General features: G+C 42.8%; 1 protein-coding gene across 2 annotated transcripts in view; it reads right to left on the bottom strand.

Moving 5' to 3' along the window:
• PPP3CA (protein phosphatase 3 catalytic subunit alpha) overlaps window positions 1–15336 on the bottom strand; it is a 338739-nt gene that overhangs the window by 310959 nt on the left and 12444 nt on the right. Inside the window, exon 2 of one of the 2 annotated variants that reach the window (XM_075929664.2) lies at window positions 14944–15104. The exons of the other annotated variant lie outside the window; for it this stretch is intronic. The gene's annotated coding sequence lies outside the window, so the exon portion shown is untranslated. The remainder of the gene's footprint in view (window positions 1–14943; window positions 15105–15336) is intronic. 2 annotated transcript variants of the gene reach the window in all.

Genomic DNA, 15336 nt, shown 5'->3' with positions numbered 1-15336 from the left:
ATAAAGACAATTCCCTTTGTTTTGAGAGGCAGCTTGATCTAATACATCGGACAGTGGATTTGGTGTCAGGAGCCATAGGTTCTTCCTAGCTATGCCAACCTCTCAGGTGACCTTGGGTCAAATCACTTGACTCTGTGCCCAAGAACACCAAGTTATGCTCTTATCTCGCTGCAAGGATACACATTTTGTTTGTTTTGCAAACACAAATGCCAGTGAATTAGATGTGGATTTTCTCTGTGGATCCATCATCACTTTACAAGGAAGAGTGCAATCATGACCGTCATTTACATCGTTTCCACTAAAAACAAAATCAGCTTCGGAAGGGGCTGCCTTTGCTAGCAGCCAGCAGTACTTCCTGATCCACTTTTCCCTGATGACTGCCTCCAGCCTGTGGCAGTGCACATAAACAGAAAAGAATATCCGTCAGTTAGCACCATTCCCAGAGGAACTTGAGGCCTGGCAGGACAGAAAACTCAAGAGAGCTCAAAAATATTCCTAGCCCCTCCTCTTACCTCCTTCCTCTCCCTCATAATTGTCATCTTCAGAAGAATGCTTCAAGTAAAAAAAAAAAAAAAAAAAAAGTCAGCAGAAATTACTGTTCATGTTAACAACTGACCTCTTTTGGTCTGAATTTCTGTACATATGTATTATGATAAAATGGACATTTCTATGCACCCTTAAAGAGAGAAGTACAGTCTGAATGAGGAGGAATGGTGACATTTTTGGAGATCAGCTCCACCTTTCTGCTACCCCTATACTAATGTATATTTTGACTGGTAGCTTGGTTACTGGCTCCAAAAGAAGGTACAAATCTAAAAGAATGGATATAATTTACTAATAGATTTACTACAACTTCTGGCGAGCCAGATCACAAGACTAAGCCGAAGTCCCAAAAACTTTGTGAGGCCCAGGTTTTGGAAGTAGATAATCAGACGACGCAGAAGTGAGAGAAAGGATCAACACATAGCGATAAACAGAGTTACTAAAACAAAACTGCAACCACTGTACAAGCTTGACAAGGTATACAAACATTTCCAAGATAGCTGGAGAATATTACATAATGTGCAGACTCAGTCTGCAAGGATGGCTGGATTCAATGGAACAACACAGTAGTGAAAGGTGTTAACATGGCCCTGTCATTGTACAAAGAAAGGTCAGGATTTAGAGTACAGAAACCTCTGCTTGCTTAGTTCCATGGCAACACTTCATTTCTTTTTAACCCTTTATTAATTATTCAGAAAAAGAGAAAATAAATGTTAAATGTTAAGTATTAGAGAAGGTTTTCACCAACAGAGTCCCTTACCCCCATTAGCTATAGAGTGTTTTTATAAGGAAAACATCCCTTTGACACTATTAGGTGGTATTCAAACTGTCAATTTACTTGGGAGTAGGGTAGGGGAGGAAAAGAGAAAGTTAGTGGAGGTGTCTGGAGCGCTGGCTGCTATTGTTACTGTTAAAGTCTAGCTGTGCTTGCCTTAATGACAAAACAGACACACACATGCACAAGCAAGGGGAGAAAAACCAACAAAAAACAGAAAATACAGCTTCATCTTTGGAACTAACTTGAAACCTTGTTGCTAGAGAGATCATCTTCTCAGCCACTCCCAGACCTGGCAATCTTGTACCAATATCAGACTATTTAAAGCACTGTTTTGAAGTTGCCTCTCTGGTCACAGACTTACAACAGTGTGGCTGAAGAGACAGTCTGTGTTAAGACTCTGCCTTAGCAAGCAAACAGACTACAAAGAGAGAGACAGAAAAGAACCATCAGGTGGGGGGCACAACATGGACACAAATTTACATTTCAGATGATGGTCAGTGGAAGTGGCTGGTGGGTCCCTCCCCCTGGCCTAGTCTGGTCACAACATTTCTTAGGATCAGGATGGTGAAGGCCTAATAGTATCATGGTGGATCCTGGCATCCCAAGAAAAGATAGGGCTGGCAGCCATGGTGGTAGAGCTTGTTTCTTCTAGTTCCCTTATCTCTCCTGCAAGGATTCTCAAAAAAAACAAAAAATAGAATAGTCCATCCTCTCATTTTGTCCACCAGTGAAATCTATTTTCTGATGCATCAATTTTGGCCCATTAATTTCTGGTTTCATTATCTTTTGTTTGACAGTCATGATCCTAACAGTGTTTGGGTGGCCCTTTAGTAGCCCTTTTTATTAGAATTAATGCAATGTGTTTCCTTTTTGTAGCCCTTCTATTATTTGCTAGAAGTCAGTGTAACATGTTACGAGCTTTCACCAGTTTTCCCTGGAGTTCAACTCCTACTCTAAAACATAGGAAACAGGTATCTGCTACCATATATCTGCCGCCAAAAAAAGGGGGGGGGGGATGTCTGCACTGTTTATGTTTTGACAGGCAATAGTATTACCAGAGATATTTCAACACATGTTTATTTCAAAGAAAAAAGTGTTGGTGACTCCACCCCCCCCCCCCCCCCACACACACACACAGTTTTCTTTGGGGATGCTTGATAGCATGTAACAAAAGATTTATGTATGGGTTAGGAGTTGCAACAGCAAAGAAAAAAAACAAAAAACAAAAAAGATCTTCAGTACTTAAAGAGTCCAAGCAAATATGATGGCAAGGACATCAAACAGAATAGACCAATCAGGCACACTTTTCAGAAACACCCAAGTCTCATGTGATTGATGTAGGCACTTAAGAACTCGTTTTATTTACTGTCAATGAGATGGAGAAATCTAAATCACTTTTGAAAAATGCAATGAAGATGCTTTTGAAATTTCTACTCATTAAGGGTAAATTTAGCCTTGTAGCATCTAAGAGTTAAATGTTACTGGCTGCCCCTTGCATAGGAGAGATTTGCCTGGCAACACAACAATCACATGATCATCCCGGTTCTATCCTAAGGCACAGATGGATGTTCAGGTCAGAGAAGGAACTGTTTAATAGGATTAGGAGTGGAAGGCTAACAAGAAACCATCTTCCCCCAAATATGTTACAGTTCAAGGAACCTTGTGTTCCAACTGGCAGATTACATGCTGGTATATGTTGGTGGAATGCCAATGAAATGAAAGCCATATATGCAACAGACTGAAGATACTTCACCTGAATTAACACTAGCAACACATCTACTTTTATGAAAATGCAACCACACTTCTGCGTGGTTCAGATTCTCAAGCTATCAAAAAAAAAAATCAAAGCCTGATGCTTTATTCACCACACCATTAACAGAAAATCTGTGATACCTGTGAGAGTATAATGCACGTCCAAAAAAGTTGCCAAAATAAAACACACACAAGGAAAGTTAAATTGTGGGTAGTTCTGACTAATCGTGTAGTCAATACAAACTGTATTAACTACACAATTAGTCGATAAGGACCAATCTTGTAGAGCCACAGCAGGGGTAGCTCCCGGAGCTTGCTCGTGCTGGCTCTAGCAGCCACCTGTGCTACAGCTCTACATTTTAAATGTAGTAAAAGGGGCCAACCTCTCACGACATTTAAAATGCAAAGGTGCAGCATCCCGGACCAGCACAAGCCAGGTCTGCTCAGTCCCAGTTTGTGCTGAGTCCAGCAGCCAGCTCCTATTCACAGCAGCCCAGCCTGTCCACCATGAACAGAGGCTACACCAGCACCAGCCCCTGTTTGCTGGACCCCCGCAGACAGGAACTGCTGCCCTCGCAGCCTCTGCCCACAGCCTCCTTTCACAACAGCCTCCCTTATCTCCTCACCCCCACTGCCTCTGATGTGGGGGGGGGGGGGTGGCACCATGTAGCTGGTGCTGGGGGGGGGGGAAAATCAGCTTTTAAAAGTCTGCTCCCCCCCAGCACCAGCTCCTGTTTCCCCCCACCCTTGCTTCCTCTCATGGAGACTGTGGGGGTGGAGGGGGTGGAGAGGAAGTGAAAAGTCTACTACTAGCTAACATCTCTAAAACATGCACCAACACATCAATCATATGAATCTTTGCTCTCTTACCATACCCTGTAAGAGTGGTCAGCTACTAAGCTGGGACTGCAACAAAAAGATATCTACATGAAGGAAGATGGATCTAGGTCTATGCGACTCTACAAATAGCTATTCACATTTTTATGAAAATTACATAACCTCTGGTAATAAAATATCAGATATTAGAATTAAGGTCCCATTTAAGACAAATTCTACATTTATGTCCTCCAGAAACTTTCCTTGCCAACTTGTTTTGAGATGGGCAAAATTTTCTTTGTACTAAACTGGCAAAGCCCTTAATCTTAGAGAAAGGTAAACAAATACTAAAGCCAATACTTCAGTTAAGATAGAGAGCTACAATTACTGCATATTACATACATTCCCATCCCCCTAATAACATGTTTCAAACCTGATCACTTCACCATGAAATGTATACCCCCCTTTAACTTACAGTTTGTCATGTTTCAAGCATTTGAATTTATCATTGTTGCAGTATTTATCAGTTATGGGTATGCATGTCCAGGTGACAGTATCTGCTGAGACTTTATAATGCTTACACATGGCTGGTGCTCCGTGTGCAGTGCTGATGCTTTTATTTTAAAAAGATTAGTTTTACAATAAGAACGGCTGTACTGGGTCAGACCAAAGGTCCATCTAGCCCAGTATCCTGTCTGCTGACAGTGGCCAACACCAGGTGCCCCAGAGAGGATGGACCGAAGACAATGATCAAGCGATTTGTCTCCTGCCATCCCTCTCTAGCCTCTAACAAACAGAGGCGATGGACACCAATTCTATCCCCTGGCTAATAGCCTTTTATGGACCTAACCTCCAGGAAATGATCTAGCTTCTCTTTAAACTCTGTTATAGTCCTAGCCTTCACAGCCTCCTCTGGCAAGGAGTTCCACAGGTTGACTACACGCTGTGTGAAGGAGAACTTTCTTTTATTAGTTTTAAACCGGCTACCCATTAATTTCATTTGGTGTCCTCTAGTTCTTCTATTATGGGAACTAATAAATAACTTTTCTTTATCCGCCCTTTCCACACCACTCATGATTTTATATACCGCTATCATAAGCCCCCCTCAGTCTCCTCTTTTCTAAACTGAAAATTCCAACTGACACATGCATTGTGACTTTCCTGTTAACAGACCACTTCAATGTGGCAAAACACATCCTTAAAATCTTTCATGTTTCAACCCTTCTGGCTGAGGTTACTGGTTTATCCCCAAAACTTTTTGAACTCAAGTGCCTCTATTTCCTGCTTGCCCTCTGCTATCTTGATATAACATGCTAAGAGCAACTCTAAAGTTAAAAAAAACCTCATATCATCACTATCCAACATCTCAAACTATGTTCACTGTATCCAACTTACTCAAGAGATTTCCATTTTTCACCCCTTTTATTAGGAGTATCAAATATTGTTACAGGGGATTGGATTAAAAAGGGAGAAGTGTGTCAGCAATGCTGCAGAAATGGAACCTCCCCAGACTGGTGGAAGCCTATTAATCAACCCCAGTGAAAAAAAAATCCCCATTCACTTTGCATCAGTTTCAAGTTTAAAGAGAAGGCCATTCATATTCCATATGTGTATTTTTCCTACTTCTGACTTTATTCTACGGGGTTCTATAAATTTATATAGCAAGGTTGCAATTAGTCAATTCAGTGTATTTTTTCTGAAGGCCCTAAAATTATGTTTTCAGTCAGTATAATACACAAGCTATGGGTAAGTCTGAAGAATTGATTAATGATACAACTCGTGCTCAACATGCATGGTATTTGGCACATTCAGGACATGCAAAGGCAAATTTATTTTAAGTGAGACTCCAGTTACTAAGAGCTAGAGGGAAAAGCAACATGAGTTCTACCCATTCTTTAATCTTCAGAATGCCCCATTTCAAGAAATCAAAAGTTGCCGTAAGGGACTACACGAAAACAATTATTCAGCAGTATTTTTCAGAATTCTGTTTATTTTAAATACAGTAAACAACCCAAACCAAAACCTTATATTTAGAAGAAAATAATTACTGCATTACTTGACCATAGATTTTATTCACCTATCTATAAAGAGAAATGAGAGTTCTACATTAAAAAAAAAAAAAAAAAATAGGGAGCTCTTTCAGAAAACAAAGATTGCGAGCCAAAAATGTGAGCCCTGCCCATGCAAAAGTATGCACCATACTTACCAACTCATGCCCAAAATGAAAAAGTGCTTTATTCTGTAGAGTGAACACTAAAAACATGTTTTCACAAATTCATCTCTCTATACGGAACACCTCATCTCACCTACAATAGAAGTTGACTAGCCTTGTGTGGTTGAAGGCTTGGGGGGAGGGGGAAAATCAGTACTTTTACCACCAACAGTGATTTTCCTTTAGCAAAAATGGTACTGTTTTAAAAGCCAAGAATCTCATTAAGATGATCTCTAAGGCAAAGAGATCCACACTAACAGACTCTTGTGCTCAGATAGATCCCCACTTAGGGATGTAAAATTTCAATTAAAGTGGCTAATCAATCGATGCAGTTTGCATCACCTATTCGATTAGTTGATAAGGGCGCCTCCACCTTTGAAGTGTAGTAACAACCCCAGGTCTGTTCCTACACTTCTAAGGTGAAAGCACTGCAGGGACCATGGGGTCTGTCAAGCAGTCCCCAGCTGACTCCAGGCTCCACGGGGCGCTGCCACTTTGAAACGCCACATGCAGCCCAGGCCTGCTGGGGAGTCCCAGCTGGCCCCAGGCTGCATGTGGCATTTCAAAGCGGCAGCGCCCTGTGGAGCCCAGGGTCTGGCTCTGAGCTCCACGTGGCACTGCTGCTTTGAAGCACCCCCACTCCTTCCCTCCACCCCACTTGCTGCCTCTTTCTGATACAAGGCAGCAAGGCGTTGGGGGAAGCGGCTAGGAGACTAGTGCGTCAACTAGTCGTTCACATCCCTATCCCCACTGTGGTCTATCTTTTGTCATTGTGGGTTAAGATATCAGTTTTGCACATGCTCATCCATAATTACTATGTTTATGATTGTTATTCAATTTGCCTTAAGAAGCTTCTTTCACAGTCAGTCTACCTACCCAATTTATCCTATACATAAACAGGATTCAGCTCTTCACACATTGAAAGTTACAAGTGCAATTCAGCTGAAAACCTGAAATTTTTTACATCTGCAGACAAAACTGTTCATTTAAGGTAGCTTATTTGGAAGTTTCAGATGGCAGTCTATGGCACAAATTGACAGTGGCTTTCAGTTACAGAGCTCAAAATATCAGGGGTCATCAGGAGAAGAGAGTTTATCTTTATTGATACGGGGTGGGGGGAGTTTTCAAGTAGATCTTAAAGATAAAAATCCCAACCTTTACACCTTCACCATGTTGCTCACAAAGTCATTTTCTAATAGAAACAAGATAAAAATAGCATCTCCTCAAAAGAAGTTAACACCTGCTGAGGGGATTCTTCCAGAATAATATAAAGAAAGATTTTTTTTTTCCTTGGAGGCCTATTAATGATTGGATTTAAGAGCAGTTTGGGTTAAAGAGCACTGCAAAGAATGTCAAAGATGCTCCCTCTAAGCAGTCACCTATATTAAAAAAAATTCACTTTCATAAGATCTCTGAGAGCTTTATCATAGATTATCATAGTCTGCTATGAATACGCCTATCAGTACACCCTTACTTACTATTGAATGCCACTGGTTGGCTCTGGTTAGCCGGCAAGCCAAAAAAAAAATAATAATAATAATAATAATAATAATAGTTTACTGGCCTTTTGAAGTAGAAAAATGTGAAGATCAAATCCATGTTAAGTTATAGGCATCTTCAACAGTGAAGTATTACACAGAATGAAGAATATTTTTATAAAAAGTTATGGAAGAGAAAGTGTAGACTATTGCTATTGCAACCACTATAGAAACAAATACTCCTTTTAGAAGCATGTGAAGTTTCAGGGCATCGGCATCTTAGTTGCATCAGAAAACCATGTTCACTGGATAATAACCAAAAGATAGTCACAAAGTAGCCTTTTACAGGTTGGACCTCCCTGGTTCAGCAATCTCAGGACCTGACCAGGCCTGAAAGAGGGATTTTGCCGGGCCATGGGAGGTCATTTCTACCCTCCCCCCACCCGGTCCGCTGCTCTCCCAGCTGGCACTTCACTTCTTACTGGCCCCACTGCCCTACCAATCCCGTTCTGTAGCCATTGCTGCCCTGGCTCCAGGACCCACAGGGTAGTTGTGCACACTGTGCCGGGGATTCAGGACCTACCGGGCAGACACATACTGCAGATCCCTGCCTCACTGAGCTACTGTGGCTCCCAGCCACACGCGTGTCTCCCAACTCCGCTGGGCAGACCTGCTACCATGAACTGGATGGCCCCTCTGTCAGCTTACTACAATCAGCCTTAACTCATCTAGTGTCTGTGAATACAAGATGTGTGATTCCAATACCACCAAGAAGTTAAATACATTGATAGAGTTTAATGAGAATGATGCCCCTAATCTCTATGTAGTAAACAGCAAATATTGTCTACTTGCCAGACAGCTGCCATCTGAGGTCCATGGCCACAGGGAAATAACAATACCAGGTTAAAGAGAAATGGGATTTAACGTTCCCTAAGGTACAGCTCTTGGTAATCTTGGATTAACTCTTCTTGTTCCTTTGGAGGTCAAAAGAAGTTCTTTACTCACTTTGAAACGTCAAAACAAAAACCAAACATCAAATGACCACATACTGCTACTATATTGGTCAGTGCTCTTGATTCTTTAGGTTCATTCAGAAGTGATGAGACATTTTCAAAAGTCAAGACATCAAAATTACTGGGGTTTTATTCTTCAATTTTAATACAATTTAAAGCATGTTTGGCATTCAAAAATATTTGAATGCGTGACAGGAGACTGAAACATAGCCACCCACAGTGCAGGTATGCCATGGAGTCAGCCAGCTTCCTCTCGTGACCCACATACTCCTACTAGCAATGTAGTCCAGTGGATAAAACAACTGTGAGCGCAGAGAACCGCACTTTACTTCCCAGGTCTGCTGCCACTCTCTTTTGTGGCTTCCATGTCTCAGTTTCCCCATCTGTTAAAGGAGGGTAATTTCTAAAATAAGAGCTACAGGTGAAATCCATGGTATTCCACTATTAGGTGCACATATTAAGTCTGCTAACATTTTTAACCCTGTACTGGAAAGGCTATTTCTACTCATGAGAAGGTAGGAAAGTCCCTTTGATCCTTTGCTCAGTCTACCAACTGACAGCATTTTGACCAGAAAGCAGCCCAACATGAATTTGACCAAGGGCTTGTCTACATGGCTTAAGGGCAGCCAGGCAGGGGGTAAATGTACAGCACGTTAGCCTGCCAGACTGTCACCATATGCACCCTGTCTCTGCACACTAAAACTTACATACAGTGCTTTTAGTGCGACTCGGTAGGGTGAAAACAGTGACCGAGTGTGCACAGCAGGCTGGCTCACTGTACATTTACACCACAACTTTATCTGCACTAAATCTCCAGTTAGACAGACCCCCCCCAGAATCAACGCTAGTCACAAACCAAGCAATTTAAATAAATTCTAGTCACTACCTCCCTGGGGGAAGCTGTGAACTAGTGAAGCAGGGATAAAATGCTTTTAATTAGGACCCATTGTTTTTGGTCTTTAATTTATTTCTCTTGGGACTTTATTCCTTGTTCAATAACTTGTGCCACTAAGATGTCTACATGTTCTAAAGAAGAAGCATAGAAGAAACTGAGTTATCACCAGAGTTCAGTTCTCTCACTGAATTCGAACTAGCAGAGCACTTAGTTCGAACTAGGTAAACCTCATTCTACGAGGACTAAGCCTAGTTCGAATTAAGGGGTGTGTAGCCCCTTAATTCGAACTAGTGGGAGGCTAGCCCTCCCCAGCTATCCCTGGTGGCCACTCTGGCCAACACCAGGAAAATTCTATTGCCCCCCTCACCGCCCTGGACCCCTTAAAGGGGCACGGGCTGGCTACGGTGCCTGTGCCAGGTGCAAGCCTGCCAGCACCCAGCCAGCAGACCCTGCACCTGGCACAGCTCGAGCCAGCCACCCGATGCCTCCCAGCCCTCCCCCTCTTCCCGGGACCAGGCTGGCGGCTCCCGGGAGCTTGCCCAGGATCACAAGAGGCGGGCACCCGCCTGGTCCAGTGCGGACATCGTGGACCTTGTCCACGACCTCCACACTAGGCACAGGAAAGCGCCCGTCTAGGGCAGGAGAGCTACCAGCCTGGCCACCCAGGAGCAGGTGTGCATGAAAATCAAGGTGGTCCACTGAGACCCCCGACCCTGAGCCCTGAGCTTACAATGGCCGTACTGGGTCAGACCAAAGGTCCATCTAGCCCAGTAGCCGGTCTGCCGACAGCGGCCAACCCTAGGGACCCTGGAGGGGATGGACCGAAGACAGTGACCAAGCCATTTGTCTCATGCCATCCCTCTCCAGCCTTCCACAAACCTTGGGCAGGGACACCACTCCTACCCCCTGGCTAATAGCACTCCATGGACCCAACCTCCATGACTTGATCTCACTTCCCTTTAAACTCTGTTCTAGTTCTAGCCTTCACAGCCTCCTGCAGCAAGGAGTTCCACAGGTTGACTCTTTGCTTTGTGAAGAACAACTTTCTGTTACTAGTCTGAAGCCTGCTACCCATTCCTTTCCTTTGGTGTCCTCTAGTCCTTCTTTACGGGAACTAATGAAGAACTTTTCTGTATACACCCTCTCCACCCAACTCCTGCTTTTAGAGACCTATATCCTGTCCCCCCTCCATCTCCTCTTTTCTAAGCTGAAAAGTCCCAGTCTCTTTAGCCTCTCTTTATAAGGGACCTGTTCCCAACCCCTGATCATTTTAGTTGCCCTCCCCTCTCCCACCCTCTCTCTTCCCCTCTCCCACCTCCTTTTCCCAGTCTCCCCCAGTTTTGTTCAATAAAGACAGAGTCAATGTTGGAAGAAACGTTATCTTTATTTTGTACATCAGGAAGGGGGGCTAGGGAAGGGTAAGTGGAAGGAGGTGAGGGAGGAATGGGATACGCGCCCCCGAGGGGGAGGACTGGGCTGGCTCTGCGGGCTTCTGGGGGTGGAAGCTCTCCTGCAGCCCCCCAATTGCCCCCTCTCCCCAGATGGCAGCCTGTGGCAAGTGCAGCCGGTCTGATGGCCGAGTGCTGTGATGTGCCCAGTGTGGGTACTCCGGGCAATCCAAGCCAGGACTGCTTTGCAAGAGGTGCACCCCTGAGAACTGTCCGTCCGGGGTGGGGGTCAGGACCCTTTAAGCACAGTCCTCGGCTAGCCTGAGACAGCATCTCCACAGTCTAAGTCCTCCTCTGATGCCCTGCCGGCACTGCTTCCAGCCATCCTTAAGCCTGGTTCAGGATCCACTTAATGTGGACATGCTAGTTCGAATTAGCAAAACGCTAATTCAAACTAGTTTTTTAGTCTGGATCCGTTAATTCGAACTAAGCTAATTCGAACTAACTTAGTTAGTTCGAATTAACGTTGTAGTGTAGACGTACCCTTGCCTTCTGACAGTGGCCAATGCTGGGCACCCCAGAGGGAATAAACAGAACAGGTAATCATCAAGTGATCCATCCCCGTCGCCCATTCCCAGCTTCTGAGAGACTGCGACTAGGGACAACATCCCTGCCTATCCTGGCCTTCGATGGACCTACCCTTCGTGAATTTATCAAGTTATTTTTTTAAACTTTTTCCAATTTCAATATATTGTTTTTGAAATTTGGTCATAAGAACATAAGAATGGCTATACGGGGTCAGACCAAAGGACCATCCAGCCCAGTACCCTGTCTGCTGACAGTGGCCAATGCCAGATGTCTCAGAGGGAGTGAATCAAACAGGTAATGTTCAAGTGGTCTCTCTCCTGCCATCCATCTCCACCCTCTGACAAACAGAGGCTAGGGACACCATTCCTTACCCATCCTGGCTAATAGCCATTAATGGACTTAATCTCCATAAATTTATCTAGTTCTCTTTTAAACGCTGCTATAGTCCTAGCCTTCACAACCTCCTCAGGCAAGGAGTTCCACAGATTGACTATGCGCTGTGTGAAGAACAACTTACTTTTATTGGTCATCACATCTGCACACTGTATTCAATATACATACCACAGATTTGTAGAGAGACAATATGATATATTCTGCTTTATCTAACCCTTAAGGATTCCAACATTATTGACTTTGACAGCTGTTGCATATTGAGTGAATGTTCTCAGAACTATCCACAGTGACTCCAGATCTCTATTGAATGGGGACAGCTAATTTAGGCCCCATCATTTGATATGTACAGTTGGAATTGTGTTTTACACTGTCATTACTTTGCATTTATCAACATTGAATTTCATCTGCCATTTTGCTGCCCAGTTACCCAGTTCTGTGAGGTCCTTTTGTAGCCCTTCATAGTCTACTTAGGACTTAACTATATTCAGTAGTTGTGTCACCTGCAAAATTTTGCCACCTCACTGTTTACCCCGCTTTCCAGATCATTTATGAATTATTTGGAGCAGTAAACAATACTGACCCTTTGGCAACCATCACTACTAGTTACCTCTCCATTCTGAAAAATGACCATGTATTCCTACCTTTTGTTTCCAATCTTTTAACCGGTTGTCAATCAATGAGTGAACCTTCCCTCTTATCCCATGACAGCTTACTTCACTTAACCGCCTTTGGCAAAAGGCTTTGTCAAAGATTGTCTGAAAAATCTAAACACACTATATCCATCGTATCCCACTCGTCCACATGCTTGTTGACCCCCTCAAAGAATTCTAGTAGACTGGTGAGGCTTTGTTGCCCTTTACAAAAAAACCTCGTTGACTCTTCCTCAACAAATTAAGTGCATCTAGGTATCTGACAATTATATGTTTTTACTATAGTTTCAAACGATTTGCCTTATTTACCAAATATTTGTATTCCAGTAGTGCCCAAAGCCGCAACCAACATCAGGAATGCATTGTGTATGCTATACAAACAAGATGTTTGCCATCTAATTTAAAATAAGATGTCAAAATGAGTACCTAATGATAAAAAGTAAGGAAGAGGAAGACCAAAGATGGCAATCATAAAATCATGCAACTAGGGCCTACCTCAAAGTTTACTGAGTGAACTGAAAGATCTCTTCTTTACTCCAATCAGCTTTGGATCAGGCTCTTAAAGAGGAAAATTTTCAAAAGAAACAAGTGCCAAATGGCACCTGCTAAGAGACTTAGGCACCTTAGCATCCAAACTGCCAGTTAATGTCAAAATCCCTTTTCAAAAGGAAATTTAAGTCCCTTTGATTTTCAATAGAAGTTAGTGTCAAATTACCAACTGTACCTTAGAAAAATCTCCAGAGTCTCACACAGTGCAAAGTCTCCTGTATTAGTACCATGAATTTGAGAGAGCACCGAAAAAACATTAAAAATAAAAGTTACCATGAAACATGAACTTGTGCCCGTTTGTTTTTATTTATTATAGCTGCGTGTCTCAGTGTACTTGGACACACTATTTCAGGTGATCTAATACACTATGACCATTGTAAATTTACATCAGACTAAAACTTAGAGCAACAAGGTGGTTGAGGTAATATCTTTTTCTTCACCTTTTGATGATCCAGATAAGCTTTAAAGCTTACACGTCTGGGAAATATACTCTATATCACAGCTAAATATAAGGTGGAACAGATTGTTCAGCATACGTGATAACTTATTTCCAAGGACCATTCCATGTAATGTGACCTAAAAACACCTCCCAATGATAGGCGGGGGGGAGGGGGAAGGAGAAGCTGGGGGGGAAGGTTTGAGTGTTGTAATAAGCAGTTAATACCAGTATGTCTAGTCAGTCCATGATTTTTAGTAGCTAGCAAAACTGTTAATTCGCTGTGACATTGAGTACATTTCTTTGACCTGAAGAAGAGCTCTGTGCATGCTCAAAAGCTTGTGTCTCCCACCAATGGAAGGTGGTCCAATAAAATAATACTACCTCACCCATCTGATCTCTCTGATGATACCCTGGGAAGAACAGTGACCACACCACTGCATACATCAGACTGGCACTTGGAAAACACGATGGTAAAGTGGCCTGAAGTTATTCCAACTGTTTTTAAGAGGATGTGCAGACTCTTATTTTGAATAATTTCCAATTCAAGACCTCTTTGGTACCCTCACCCCATGAAAAATGATGGTAACTGAAATGTTGCAGGCATATGGTCATTAAGATGGGATATAACAATTGTCACTTGGGAATATGAACAGCAACCAACACAGTCCAAGTCTGTGCTATCATGTGCCAAAAGTGTCCGTCTGCTATGTACATTGGACAAACATCTCAGACACTTCGCCAAAGGATTAATGCCCACAAAACAGATATCAGACAAGATCACAAAGAGAAAACAGTTTCTTGCCATTTTAATCAGAAAGGACACTCTCTCAATGACTTAACCACCTGCATTCTGCTACAAAGACCTTTTACATCTGCATTTGAAAGAGAATCCTCTGAACTGTCATTCATGTTAAAATTCGACACTCTCCAGGAAGGAATGAGCAAATACTCAAACTATCTTACCCATTACCAAGATAGCTTCCCCAATTATCACCTCTAATACCATTAGCTCACAGACATCCCACTCTCCCCACCTCTAATATCATCAATTCACAGACACTTACCTTCCTTCCTCTCCCCCACCCCCCGCATCCCCCTTCTGTTCTGAAATGTGATTTGTCCTTTTCATATGTGTTCATTTTTTTAAATTGTATCCTTTGGTATATATGGTTGTGACTATTCTCTTCCACTATTTGAGCTGAGGAAGTGGGTCTGGCCCACGAAAGCTCATCATCTAATAAACCATCTTGTTAGTCTTTAAAGTGCTACATTGTCCTGCATTTTGCTTCAGTCCAAGTCTGTTACTGAAAAGCATCTGACAGAGGTAGGGCAACATCACAAACTATGGTGGGTGACAATGTCTTCAAATCAAAAGCTGTTTTAAGTGCAATTCTTCAACCATACTCAAGTTTTATAAATGTCCTCTCTATAGTACCAGACATGCCATACCTTGGATCTCTTGAGAAGATAGGAGGGGAATGGGGGAAAATACTGAAGGGGGAAGGCACGTGCAGGAGTCAGTCACATGTTTAAACTGGAGGGTCTGTGAGTGATCCAGTATGGCCCACCTTCTCTTCTGTTGAGACACTGTTTGACATCTAGACAAAAAGCTGTAAGGAAAAAGTAAAGATGTCCATAAGGACTTACTCTGGAAACTAAAATTTTCTGGCCAGGATCAATTTTTGCTGTTTCTAAAATAAGTGCACCAATAAAGGTCATTATCTCTGCTCACCCACACATGCAGCAAGCTGGCAGAAGCCATTAAAACCCAGACATGTCCTTAAAGAACTCATACTAAGAGCAATCAAACTGAAAGTTTGTAAAAGAAAGAGAGGTAGAGTC

This window comes from Pelodiscus sinensis, chromosome 4 (genome assembly GCF_052426305.1).
Source record: "Pelodiscus sinensis isolate ZL-2025 chromosome 4, ASM5242630v1, whole genome shotgun sequence".
NCBI lineage: Eukaryota > Metazoa > Chordata > Testudines > Trionychidae > Pelodiscus > Pelodiscus sinensis.
This window is presented reverse-complemented; position numbering and strand designations above follow the sequence as displayed.